This window comes from Cervus canadensis, chromosome 16, assembly GCF_019320065.1.
Source record: "Cervus canadensis isolate Bull #8, Minnesota chromosome 16, ASM1932006v1, whole genome shotgun sequence".
NCBI classification, from domain to species: domain Eukaryota; kingdom Metazoa; phylum Chordata; class Mammalia; order Artiodactyla; family Cervidae; genus Cervus; species Cervus canadensis.
Genome location: NC_057401.1, coordinates 43,101,362 through 43,116,110, shown reverse-complemented (window position 1 = coordinate 43,116,110; position 14,749 = coordinate 43,101,362).

Here is a 14,749-nt window from a genome sequence, read left to right as displayed (position 1 = left end):
ATTAGGGAGAGAGCTACAGTCCATAGAGTTGAAACGAGCGAGACATAACTGAGTGACTACGCACAGCACAGCACAGTCCCCATGTGCAGTGATGTTTAGAGCCCAAGAAAATAAAGTCTGTCACTGTTTCCATTGTTTCCCTATCTATTTGCCATGAAGTGATGGAACTGGATGATCTTTGTTTTTTGAATATTGAGTTGTAAGCCAGCTTTTTCACTCCACTTCTTCACCCTCATCAAGAAGCTCTTTCGTTCCTCCTTGCTTTCTGCCATTAAAGTGGTATCATCTGCTGGTACCATCTGAGGTTGATAGTATCATCTGATGTTGTTGATATTTTTCCCAGTAATCTTGATTCCAGCTTGTAACACATTCAACCTGGCATTTTGTATGATGTACTCTGAATATAAGTTAAATAAACCGAGTGACAATATACAGTCTTTTCATATTCCTTGTCATATTACATGTTTTAATGAATGGCAAAATAAATTTAAGAAAACAAGAAATCAAATTGCGTTGGATGTTATAGTATACGTACATGGAAAGGGATTTTATTCTTTTTATCTTAATCTCACTCTTTGGGGACAAAAGCTATTGTTCAGCAAATGTTATTTTAAGCTATGAAAATCACTTTAACCGCTCTTTCTGTCCCTGGATGTTTGTTTGTTTGTGTTTTGGCAGGTGGGAGAGGGAAGTACTTTGGAAGCAGACATACATGGATTCAATGAGAGACAGCAATCCTGGAATTATAACAAGGCACATGTCCATGGAGGCCAGAAAGTAGAATTTATGGAGAAGGACACACAGCAGCTTTATTCTATTCGAGATGTCACCACCAGGCCCTCTGCCAGGATCACAGCTGCCATGCTGGAACTTCCAGGGTAATTACTGCTGTCACCATAGTGATGACCCAACAATACAAAACACTCCCAATTCTTGAGCCAAAAGACCCACTTTGAAAGGCCATATGGAAAGGGTGAATATGTGCAGTTGGTTAAGCTTGAGTCACATGTCTGGCCATAACCCCCAGTGAAGGAACTGCCTTCTTCCACTTCTGTATGAGGCTCTAAGGTGAGGAATGTATTAATATAATGGGAACTGGAATTTTCATGTGTCAACATCACAAGCATGGTCATAGAGGAAGGAGGCCAGCAGGTGATTCTAGCAGCACAGATATGCACAGACAAAAACACTCACATTTAAAATACATGATTTTATGTTTGTTTTTCTTGCTTTTCCTGAGATTTACAAGACTAGAAACTATCTCACAGTTTTCATCACCTGTTACCTAAATTACTTTTTCTTGAATTTATCATGCATTTGATATAAGCATGTTGACAGAATTGATGCATATTTTAATGAGTTAATGAATAATCAAAAGTATGTTTCTTTACCAAACAAGCAAGACACAATAATTAGAGACATCACAATGCAATAAAATATACAGTTTAATGCATATCTTTTTTTTTACAATGTGTAGCTAATGAGAACAATTTATACTTTGTCTTGACTGTCATCAAAAGTAAAAGAAAAATCTATTCACAAAGCATGCAAAGCATGTTAATATATTGCTCAGGTGTTGTTGACATCATGAACCATTTCCTGCAAAATGGAGAATGACAAATTGCAAATAACATGACCTGTGAAACACACTATCATTTATGGCAAACCTTCCTTCAAGGATTTTATATAGTAGGATAAATAGGCTGTCAAGAAAAGAAAGAAGTGGCTTATAAAATTGTCATCTAGTTGAATGGCAGGTTTTTGTATGAACATTTTTTTTAATAAGAATGCTGTGTTATATATAAATTTTTAATGATCATGGGTACTAACTCTAATTCCTTGCAGAGAAAAAAAGCTTGCAGAAAAGAATATCTGCTTTGAAAATGTGGTTAATTCCTATCTTTCTTCATATTGTAAATATATATGAGCTTGAACTTGCACACAGACTGGATTTGAAAGGAAAAGTTTAAAAGCATTATTCTGTTTCTTAGAATCAAATGAAGAGAGAATTTTATTATTATTATTATTGAGAGTGGAAGATGCATGAATGGATTATTTCTAAATACCCTTTTAAATAATTTTTGATAAAATCTTTTCAATATTCAGAATTCCACACTCAGTCAGAAAAAGAAAAAAAACACAAACGATAAAACCATGTGGAAAAATAAAATAGAACAGGGAAAATATAAAGCCATGATTTTATATCTTTTAGTGACATTGTATAGACAGTGTGTATAAGCAAATAACATATAATGCTTTGCACTAGTATGTAGCTCTAGCAGTGTTTTGGTCCAAGAATTATCCTTGTTTTATAGTTGTTTTTGTTCAGTTGCTCAATCCTGTCTGACTCTTTGCAATCCCATGAACTACAGCACGCCAGGCTTCCCTGTCCTTTACTAGCTCTCAGAGTTTGCTCAAACTCATGTCAATTGAGTCGATGATGCCATCCAACCATCTCATCCTTGGTTGTCCCCTTCTCCTGCTGCCTTCGATCTTTCCCAGCATCAGGGTCTTTTCCAATGAGTCAGTTTTAGTCCCCAGGTGGCCAAAGTATTGGAGCTTCAGCTTCAGCATCAGTCCTTCCAATGAATTTTTAGGGTTGATTTCCTTTAGGATTGACTGGTTTGATCTCCTTGCAGTCCAAGGGACTCTCAAGAGTCTTCTCCAGAAACACAGTTCGAAAGCATCAATTCTTCTGTGCTCAGCCTTCTTTACGGTCCAACTCAACTCTGTCCATGATTACTGGGAAAACCATAAGTTTGTCAGCAAAGTAATGTCTTTTTTTGTTGTTTTTTAATATGCTATCTAGATTTGCCATAGTTTTCCTTCCAAGAAGCAGATGTCTTCTAATTTCATGGTTGCAGTCACCGTCGACAGTGATTTTGGAGCCCAAGAAGAGAAAATGTATCACTGCTTCCAATTTTTCCCTTTCTATTTACCATGTAGTGATGGGACAGGATGCCATGATCTTAGTTTTTTGAAAGCTGACTTTTAAGCCTTATTTTTCACTCTTCTCTTTCACCTTCATCAAGAGGCTCTTTAGGTACTCTTCCCTTTCTGCCATTAGAGTAGTATCATCTGCATATCTGAGATTATTATTTCTTCCAGTAATCATGAGTCCAGCTTGTGATTCATCCAACCTGGTATTTTGCATGGTGTACTCTACATAGAAGTTAAATAAGCAGTGTGACAATATTCAGCCTTGATGTACTCCTTTCTCAATTTTGTACCAATCTGATGCTCCATGTCCAGTTCTAATTCTTGCTTCTTATGCGCATAGAGGTTTCTCAGGAGCTAGATTATTTGGTCTGGAATTTCCATCTCTTTAAGAATTTTCCAGCTTGTGTAACCCATACTGTAAAAGGCTTTAGCGTAATCAATGAAGCAGAATTTTTCTGGACTCTCTTGTTTTGTAGATATCCATGACTTTTTTACATTTGAATTCTGCTTTAGGGAATTTACACTGAAACTCTTTAAATTACTTTGAAGATTAATCAAGTTAATTCATTGTGTTAACCATCCACAGAAAAGATTTCACAAATGAAACAGGGGGATTCATTTTGTTTATTTTACTAATGTAAAAGAACACACAGACTAATTTTGAAATTTTCAGTCACAAGAAAAATTGTTTCTTTAGGAACTCACTTGACCTCCTCTTTCTTTTTGATTACTTGAAATGATATAGATTCACAAACATATTTTTGACCATCAATTTGATCTTTTGTAAGACTTGTTTAAATTTACATTAAAATGTAATGTTGTGAAGAGGCAGTTTTGGCCCCATGCAGAGCAGTGGAATTGGCTGCTTGGTAGATTTAGGGATTAGAAACATGATTCCCACTCATGCTGGATGGAAAACATTGCAGGCAGGAGGAGAAGGGGATGACAGAGGACGAGATGGTTGGATGGCATCACCGACTCAATAGAAATGAGTCTGAGCAAGCTCTGGGAGATGGTGAAGGACAGGGAAGTATAGTGTGTTGTATTCCGTGGGGTCAAAAAGAGTCAGTCACGACTTAGAGACTGAACAACAACAAGACTTAGAGATGAGCTATGGGAAAATCACACTCCTCTCTTTCCTTCAGTCAGTAACTCTTCTTGCCTATTCACTGGATAGCAGTGCCTGTGTGCCAGCTATTGTACTATACTACTGTAATTTCAAGGGACTGTACTGTAGGATTAAAAATATTTTCTTTATTTTTGTATTTATTTTTACCTATTATTTGTGTTGAAAATATTATAAACCTATTACAGTGCAGTACTATATAGTCAGTTCTGTTAGTTGGTTACCTAGGCTAGCTTAGTTGAACTTAACAAATTGGATTTGTGAATATGCTTTCAGAATGGAACTCATTTTTACATAAGGGACTTATTGTAATACCAGACAGAAAGCAGCCACTACTTTCAGTGGCTTGGTTTATATTTCAGTTCAGTTCAATTCAGTCACTCAGTCATGTCTGACTCTTTGCGACCCCATGGACTGCAGCACGCCAGACCTCCCTGTCCATCACCAATTCCCGGAGTTGATTCAAACTCATGTCCATTGAGTCAGTGATGCCATCCAGCCATCTCATCCTCTGTCAGCCCCTTCTCCTCCTGCCCCCAATCCTCCCAGCATCAGGGTCTTTTTCAGTGAGTCAACTCTTCTCATGAGGTGGCCAAAGTATTGGAGTTTCAGCTTCAACATCAGTCCTTCCAGTGAACACCCAGGACTGATCTCCTTTAGGATGGACTGGTTGGATCTCTTTTCAGTTCAAGGGACTCTCAAGAGTCTTCTCCAACACCACAGTCCAAAAGCATCAACTCTTCCACTCTCAGCTGTCTATTGTCCAACTCTTACATCCATACGTGACTACTGGAAAAACCATAGTTTTGACTAGACAGACTTTTGTTGGCAAAGTGATGTCTCTGCTTTTTCATATGCTGTCTAGTTTGGTCATAGTTTTTCATCCAAGGAGCAAGCATCTTTTAATTTTATGGTTGCAGTCACCATCCACAGTGATTTTGTAGCCCAAGAAAATAAAATCTGTCACTGTCCATTGTTTCCCCAGTTATTTGGCATGGATTCCATGATCTTGGTTTTTTGAATGTTGACTTTTAAGCCAGCTTGCTCACTCTCCTCTTTCACGTTCAACAGGAAGCTCTTTAGTTCTTCTTCACTTTCTGCCATTAGAGTAGTATCGTCTGCATATCTGAGGTTATTGATATTTCTCCTGGAAATCTTAATTTCAGCTTTTGCTTCATCCAGCCCGACATTTCACAAGATGTGCTCTGCATAGAAATTAAATAAGCAGGATGACAATATATATCTTTGATGTACTCCTTTCCCAATTTGGAACCAGTCTGTTGTTCCATGTCCATTTATAACTGTTGCTTCTTGACCTTCCTGCCGATTTCTTAGGAAGCAGGTATGATGGTCTGGTATTCCAATCTCTTTAAGAATTTTCCACAGTATGTTGTGATCCACACAGTCAAAGGCTTTGACATAGTCAATAAAGCAGAAGTAGATGTTTTTCTAGAACTCTCTTGCTTTTTTGATGATCCAATGGATGTTGGCAATTTGCACTCTGGTTCCTCTGCCTTTTTAAAATCCAGCTTGAATATCTGGAAGTTCTCAGTTCAAGTATTATCAAAGACTGGCTTGGAGAATTTTGAGCATAACTTTAGGCTAGCATGTGAGATGAGTGCAATAGTGCAGTAGTTTGAACATTTGTTGACATTGCCTTTCTTTTCTATTGGAATAAAAACTGATATTTTCCAGTCCTGTGGCCACTGCTGAGTTTTCCAAATTTGCTGGCATATTGAATGCAGCACTTTCACAACATTATTTTTTAGGATTAGGGATAGCTCAACTGGAATTCCATCACCTCCACTAGCTTTGTTTGTAGTGATGCTTCCTAAGGCCCACTTGACTTCGCATTCCAGGATGTCTGGCTATACAGGAGTGATCACACCATCATGGTTATCTGGGTCATGAAGATCTTTTTTGTATAGTTCTTCTGTGTATTCTTGCCACTTCTTCTTAATATCTTCTGCTTCTGATAGGTCCATACCATTTCTGTCCTTTATTGAGCCCATCTTTGCATGAGATTCCCTTGGTGTCTCTAATTTTCTTGAAGAGATCTCTAGTCTTTCCCACTCCATTGTTTTCCTCTATTTCTTTGTATGAATCACTGAGGAAGGCTGTCTTATCTCTTAAGTGATGATATCAGTGCAAGAATTCCTCCCTCACTCTCATGTCTCAAGCACAGCTCCCCATCCTGACTTGAGGCTGAAATACTCCTGGAGGTGTGTGACTCTAGCAGAGAAGTTGATTGAGGTGCCACAGGAGGATGTCCGCTGGCAGAGGACTGCCTCCTGTTTGTGGAGAAAACTCATGGGGAGCTACATTTACAGTGGGTGGGTGGGTGCTGGCCACACAGGGAAGTGGCTGGGACACCCACTGGGATGCTGATTAACTAGGGCCCACAGAACTTGCTGAGAAACTGCCTGCAGGATGCACTGAGTCTCACTCTAGCTTTATTATTTAAAATCTTATTTTTGATTACAAATGTAAAATGAGGTCAGTACTGGGAAAAAGAATATGGAATCAGAAAAGGGTAAAATAGGAAAAACCAAAGCTCTCAAAAGCATTTAAAGAAACTTTTATAGAGCATGTATATCCTACACATAAATTGTATATTAGTAAATGTACAAAAGTTGTAATTTAGATGATGATAACACAATATGTATTAGACTAAGTCCCTAGGACATCAAGGAGATCAAACCCTTCAATTCTAAAGGAAATCAACCCTAAATATTCATTGGAAGGACTGATGTTGAAGCTCCAATTCTTGGGACTCATTGAAAAAGATTCTGATATTGGGAAAGATTGAGGAGGAGGGAAAGGAGGAGAAGGGGGCAAAAGTGGACAAGATGGTTGGATGACAACATCCACTCAACTAATATGAATTTGAGTAAACTCTGGGAGTTAGTGAAGGACAGGGGTGCCTGGCATGCTGCAGTCCATAGGGTCTCAAAGAATCAGGCATGATTTAGCAACTGAAAAAAATAGGGTGATATTTCATTAATATATATCACTCCATTTTTCTATTTAATAGGGTAATCTTGACTATGCTTTGCTATCTGATTTTTCATGTAAATGTTATACTCAACTTGTCAGTTTTCACACAGAACATACAAACACAATCAGACTTTGAATCTTCTGTCACTTTTGGTAATTTAACATTAAAACAGAGCTTACTAGTTGGCTCAGTGATAAAAAAAATACCCTGCCAAGCAGGAGGTGCAGATTAAATCCCTGAGTCAGGAAGATCCCCTGGAGAAGGAAATGGCAACCCACTCCAGCGTTCTTGCCTAGGAAATTTCATGGACAGAGGAGCCTGGTGGGCTATATTCCATGAGGTCACAAAAAAGTAGGACACAACTCAGTAACTAAACAACATTAAAATAAATAAATTGATGGCCTTTATTTTTTTATACACTGTATATGGATCATTTTAATACCATAGAATAATATACCTTGTGATATAAAAAATTACTACTTCTTAGTTTTGAAATTCTGTTTTCAGGTTTTCATTTTCAGGAACTGTGATAAACAGTTGTATGTATAAAAATAACTGTTATGAATTATTTTTAAGGTTTTTTTCACCCAGGGATGGAACCAGCATCTCCTATCTGCATCTCTGGCACTGGCAGCAGACTCTTTACCACTTGAGCAGCATGGGAAGCCCCTATAAACTTAAACTGAGAAGCAAAAGGCATTCATTATCAAAATTCATAGAAAATTACTGTCATGTGTATCATTTGAAAATATTTTCCATTTTAATCATCAGTATATGTGAGTATACCACAGTCTATCTCTAAGAAAGTACACTATTTCATTAATTTTTCCTTTTTGCTCTTTCAAAACATCCTGTAAGTAATAGAATCTTTAGACTGATTGGAAAAGATATTGCAGCTGTGTGTGTGTGCTCTGTTTGTGAGAGCAAGAGAAAAAAAGACAGAGGTATACTAAGGACTGTAAAGTGAGCATGACTTTACCTCATTTTTAAATTTTAGTTACATGAAGAATCAAAATACTAATTATTTTCCAAAAAATCTGAATGATTTTGTAAATGACACAAATTACAATTTCATAAACTTAATATGATTTGCTATTTTTATTGTTTTCAAATTACTTATATAATTCATACAGAGCTAATCTGCAATGTTTTTTTCAGAACTTCATCAACTAGATTATTTCATAGCAACTAATAGTAATGCAATAATTCAAGGAACTTTTTTTTTTTGAAAGCACAAATCTGAGTATGCTAAAACAGTTTCAAATTTTATTTTCCTTGGATGAAAGCTTCTTTTATAGTGCAAATGTATTTTAATTAGAAATCTGCACTTAAAAATCAAATGAAAGGAAAACTAATTTTTTTTTTACTGTTATATGCCAGAGGGTAAATAATATTAATGTTAAATACATGTCTTTTAAGAAAAGAATAAAATAGACTGTGATACGTCTTTGTGTAAGCACAAAGTTCCAACACTCTGCAATTGTCCTTTGAATGAAATTTGAATCACATTTTCTTTATTCTAGAATCAAATCTGAGCATTTCAAGAGGTAAACAGTGATTCTTTGATGCTTCACTTCAAAGCATTCAGAGGAAATTAATCAAATTAGTCCATCCTTCTTTCTACTGGCCAAAAAAAAAAAAAAAAAAAATTCATTGCTTTAGACTCAGGGCATCTCACAAGACCCTAATGAGTAACTGAGAAGGGAAAAAAAGTACTAAATGGTGGCATTAGGGAGGAGATTGTAAACTACTCAAATTATTTTTTTATGCCAGATTGAGAACATAAATGAGGAAGCAGTCCCCAGGTGGCTGGAAACATTTCAAAGTGCATGGCCCACCTAAAGATGTTAGTTGCTACCCAGCAACCATGGATGGCTGCCATGGCATTGCCATGGAATTCAGAACCAGGTTTGGCAGATATTTCAGTGTTGGTGAAAAAGACAGAAATTCATATTTTAAAGTGAAATCTCTAAATTTTTGAATGTTGCTGTTAACAACAACACAAAAAATATCTTGTGAGCTGAAACAAGTAAGTGAGGACTTTTCTCCTTACTAAATGAACAACAACAACAAAAAAAAACATTACATACTGGACCTTGAGCTTGCCAACCCCAATTTTATTCAAATCTCAAAGGGTCAGACACAACTGAGTGATTGAACAACAAATTTTCTTCAAAGTCCTTAAAAGCTTTTTAAAATTATTTAAGTGACAATTATTTGTAATCTCAGTTTTGCCTTGGGGAGCATCAAAAGAAAAAGTTATTTCCTGCCAAAAGCCATTGGTAGAAAAGCAAGAAACTTTAATCCTACTGTGATTGTTCAGTCCCTCAGTCTTGTCCAAATCTTTGCAGCCCCATGGACTGCAGCATGCCAGGCTTCCCTGTCCTTCACTATCTCTAGGGGTTTGTTTAAACTCATTTCTATTGATTTGGTGATGTCATCCAACCATCTTGTATTCTGTTGTACCCTTCTCCTCCTGCCCTCAATCTTTCCCATCATCAGGGTATTTTCTAATGAGTTGACTCTTTGCCTCAGTTGGCCAAAGTATTTGAGCTTCAGCTTCAGGATCAGTCCCTTCAGTGAATATTCAGGACTGATTTCCTTTAGGAGTGACTGATTTGATCTTGCAGTCCAAGGGGGTCTTGAGAGTCTTCTTCAACACCACAGTTCAAAAACATCCAATTCTTCATTGCTCAGCTTTCTTTATCATCCAACTCCCTCATCCATACATGACTATCGGAAAAACCAAAGCTTTGACTGTATGAACATTTGTGGGCAAAGTAATGTCTCTGTTTTTGATATGCTGTCTAGGTTGATCATAATTTTTCTTCCAAGGAGAAAAAGTCTTTTAATTTCATGGCTCCTGTGACCCTCTTCAGTGATTTTGGAGCTCAAGAAAATAAAGTCTATCACTGTTTTGATTGTTTCCCCATCTATTTGCCATGAAGTGATGGGGCTGGATGCCATGATCTTTGTTTTTGTGAATGTTGAGTTTTAAGCCAGTTTTTTCACTCTTCTCTTTCACCTTCATCAACATGATCCTTAGTTCCTCTTCCCTTTCTCCCATGGTGCTATTTGCATATCTAAGGTTATTGATATTTCTCCCAGCAATCTTGATTCCAATTTGTGCTTCATCCAGCCCTATACCTAATAAGCTGGTTAACATATCTCCCAACAATAAAATATTGTTTCTCACTGATAAGGAAAGAGAGTATTTATTTATTTATTTATTTTATTATTATTATTATTTTTTTTTTCCAGTGGGTTTGTCATACATTGATATGAATCAGCCATGGATTTACATGTATTCCCAATCCCGATCCCCCCTCCCACCTCCCTCTCCACCCGATTCCTCTGGGTCTTCCCAGTGCACCAGGCCCGAGCACTTGTCTCATGCATCCCACCTGGGCTGGTGATCTGTTTCACCATAGATAGTATACATGCTGTTCTTTTGAAATATCCCACCCTCACCTTCTCCCACAGAGTTCAAAAGTCTGTTCTGTATTTCTGTGTCTCTTTTTCTGTTTTGCATATAGGGTTATCGTTATCACCTTTCTAAATTCCATATATATGTGTTAGTATGCTGTAATGTTCTTTATCTTTCTGGCTTACTTACTCTGTATAATGGGCTCCAGCTTCATCCATCTCATTAGGACTGGTTCAAATGAATTCTTTTTAATGGCTGAGTAATATTCCATGGTGTATATGTACCACAGCTTCCTTATCCATTCATCTGCTGATGGGCATCTAGGTTGCTTCCCCCAAGGAAGAAATGAAGAACCCCAGAGTTAGCAGAAGGAAAGAAATCTTAAAAATCAGGGCAGAAATAAATGCAAAAGAAACTAAAGAGACCATAGCAAAAATCAACAAAGCTAAAAGCTGGTTTTTTGAAAAAATAAACAAAATTGACAAACCATTAGCAAGACTCATTAAGAAACAAAGAGAGAAAAACCAAATTAACAAAATTAGAAATGAAAATGGAGAGATCACAACAGACAACACTGAAATACAAAGGATCATAAGAGACTACTACCAGCAGCTCTATGCCAATAAAATGGACAACTTGGATGAAATGGACAAATTCTTAGAAAAGTATAACTTTCCAAAACTGAACCAGGAAGAAATAGAAGATCTTAACAGATCCATCACAAACAAGGAAATCGAAACTGTAATCAAAAATCTGCCAGCAAACAAAAGCCCAGGACCAGATGGCTTCACAGCTGAATTCTACCAAAAATTTAGAGAAGAGCTAACACCTATCTTACTCAAACTCTTCCAGAAAGAGAGTATTTAAAAGATTATATTTTAACAACAGTAGTACAGGTATTCTTTGAAACAAAGGAAGATTGTTTTCAATACATTTTTTGGCCTAAAATAGGTGATCTTTTTTCCATATCTCTTCAAAATCTAAAGTAATTCTCATGTGTTTTCAGAATTGTAGCTTTAGTCACAGTTAAATTATATCAGCTCTATATCCAGACTCTTAGATACTGAATCTACTTTCAGTGTTGCTACCTATTCCACCCTATGTGTCTTACCCAAACATCTTGAGCCCCAGGTTCCTCTAGAAAGTAATGGTCATTTGAGAACCAAGTTTTTAGGCTCATTATGATAACTTCAAAAGGAAATCTTTAAAGCTACCAGCATGACAACTGAAAAAAATAGAAAGTGTTCTTTATGTTTCAGTTATTATTATGTCCTTCGAAGTCATTCTTTTTTTCTGGTTTACATGGAATTATTGCTGAAGATGTCAGAAGATATATTTTTCTACCAGGTGAAATATCACACATTTGTACCAGTCATCTTCTTGGAGGGAAATAGAATTCTTATTCACTTTTGCACATATTTAATGTATTTTTGAGATTACCTTTTCTCTGGTCTTTTTAAAGTTATTATAAAATTTTAAGTGTCTTTGGCAATTATGTAGTTGCTAGACACACATGGACATGGGAACTAAGAGAGATTGAGTAATTTGCCAGGGACCAGTAAATAAAGGCAATGGCACCCCACTCCAGTACTCTTGCCTGGAAAATCCAATGGATGGAGGAGCCTGGTAGGCTGTAGTCCATGGGTTCGCTAAGAGTCAGACATGACTGAACGACTTCACTTTCACTTTTCACTTTCATGCATTGGAGAAGGAAATGGCAATCCACTTCAGTGTTCTTGCCTAGAGAATCCCAGGGACGGGGGAGCCTGGTGGGCTGCCGTCTATGGGGTCACACAGAGTTGGACATGACTGAAGCAACTTAGCAGCAGGAGCAGTAAATAAATAAATAAACAAATACATAAGAAGTGGCAGAAGTAGGGCTAAAATTTTGTTTTCCTCTCATTATTTATTTCTACCTAAATACATTTCAGTTGAGATTATGCATATTTAAAAATTAAATACCTTAATTCATAGATTTTTCTCCATTAAATTGGAAAGAAAAGGCTACATTAACAAGAGAAAACCAGTTTTTTATAGGGAAATTTTGTCGGTTAAGCTGCAGTGCGCCAAATATCTGAGTACCTGTCAACCAATTCTACATGACTGACATAGTTTGCACTCGTATAAAGATATTTCTGCCGTTTGAGATCTAGTTTTACATATTGACAGTTTAATATAAATGATCAATAGAAAATCGTCTTCCATGGGCATTGTGAATAAAAGTCAACAAATTTATTTGGTTTCCTCTAAAAAAAACAGTTCTTAAATGTCACATTTGCACAGAATTAAAAATTTTAAGCAAATACTTGTGAGGTGCATGTCTTTGCCATTGTTGATTGAATATATTACCTCATCTCTTTCTAATGAAGAAAACAGAGTAGTTACCAACTTTCTATGAATGAAAGGAAGTTCTCTGACCACAGGAGATGTCATTTCAAAATAGATTTCCTTTGGAAAGATATTTTGCTAAAATAATATGAGATTTATCTTTACTGCCCACTAAAGAAATAAGGAGAATACAGTGCCATGGAAATGGTTATTTTAATGATGTATTCAAAGGAATGAAAGTTAAATATAGAACTTTGAATTGCTTTTCTTCTCTCCTCACTAGTAGTATATGTACGTATTCTGGAGATTGGGAATTTCAACTTCACACAATATATCCAGCTAATAAGATTACAGAAACATTGTGCTTCCATCATTTCCTTATCAGTGACAGTCAGTCCATTAAAAGCTCTAGCCCCAAGAAGTGAATTTCAGTTTTAAACTTCTGCTTTCTGAAAACGGTCTTCCCAAGACCATTAATAGATAAGATAGATGCCACATTTGGTGACAGTTTAAGACACTTACCCTTCTAGAACGGTTCTGAAACCAAAAACAGACCTATTATCTTCTTTGACAAAAGATATTTTATAGTGCTATTTAGTGAATTGCGAAATTCTGAAGGAAGTTTTACTTTTATTTACCTGTGTTTTTGTTTCCTTGCACAAGACAGTAAAATATGTTCAATAGCCATATGTGCTCTACATTTTAATTGCATCCTTTCAGAAAAATTGAATAGGTCTACTAGAAACAATTTTCCTTTCCGGAGTGACACTATTTGTCCTTCTGAGAAGAAAGATGACAATTTATTCCTGGATCCTTAATAGTTTTGGTTGCAATAAGTTCGTCAGGTTCACAATTGAATGTCAGGGTTGTAAAATAATCAAAACAGCCTTTTTAAACTTAGTGTGGAGAAACTGAACAAACTCAAGCACAAAGGGGTGAGCTCACCTCCTGATAAGGAAGGAGAAGGAAATTCCTACCCAGGCTGATGTTCCCAGGAAACAACCATGATTGTGAGGCATGACATCCAGGGGGAATTAAAGTTTTACTATTTGAGGTAATTTTTAAAATTGTAAATGTTATAAGGTTTTTTTCTGTGAATGTAGTCAGAACAAGTCAGAAAAAGAACAGAATTCAACTTTAAGACTCAGTCTCAGAGGTTTCAGAGAAGAGGAAGGAAAATCACCTGAAGCACGTGGGCTTTTGAGAAGATTGGCATCTAGGCCACTGCTCTAGCTGTTCCTCAGGAGAACTGGAAATACGGATACAAATCTAGGTGTCTGCAGCTGTCCAGTCGATTGCTAGTGCTTCTGAAATATAAAACTAAGGAAATGAACAATGGAAATGTAAGATCATTTGGTGATACAAAAAGTGCAGAAATAAATACACCTCAAAATGGAGATACAGATACTGGTCTACAGTACACAGGAAATAAGATCCACAGGGTAGAGTGACAAATACATGGTGTACTGAAGAGATGTTGTTGTCCCGTGTTGTCCTGTCAGATACCGAAATTAAAATCTGTTTACAAAATGCAGCGAAAGGGGTTGATCCCCTTTGGAAAATTTTATGTACATCAGTTCAGTAAAGTTCAGTCACTCAGTGGTGAATTGCAGCATACCAGGCCTCCCTGTCCATCACCAATTCCCGTAGATTACTCAAACTCATGTCCATCAAGTCTGTGATGCCATCCAACCATCTCATCCTCTGTCGCCCCCTTCTCCTCCTGCCCCCAATCCCTCCCAGCATCAGGATCTTTTCCAATGAGTCAACACAAATACAGTGCTTAGCAACATACTGTAAAGAATATGAATATTACAGTGTCTATAATTGTCATTCTTATAGAATGTGGTGAAATCATTAGTCATTGAATTAGTATAGCTAAGTTTTGATGGCTAAGAACACTCTCCCAATAGTCATCTTGATTTTTTCC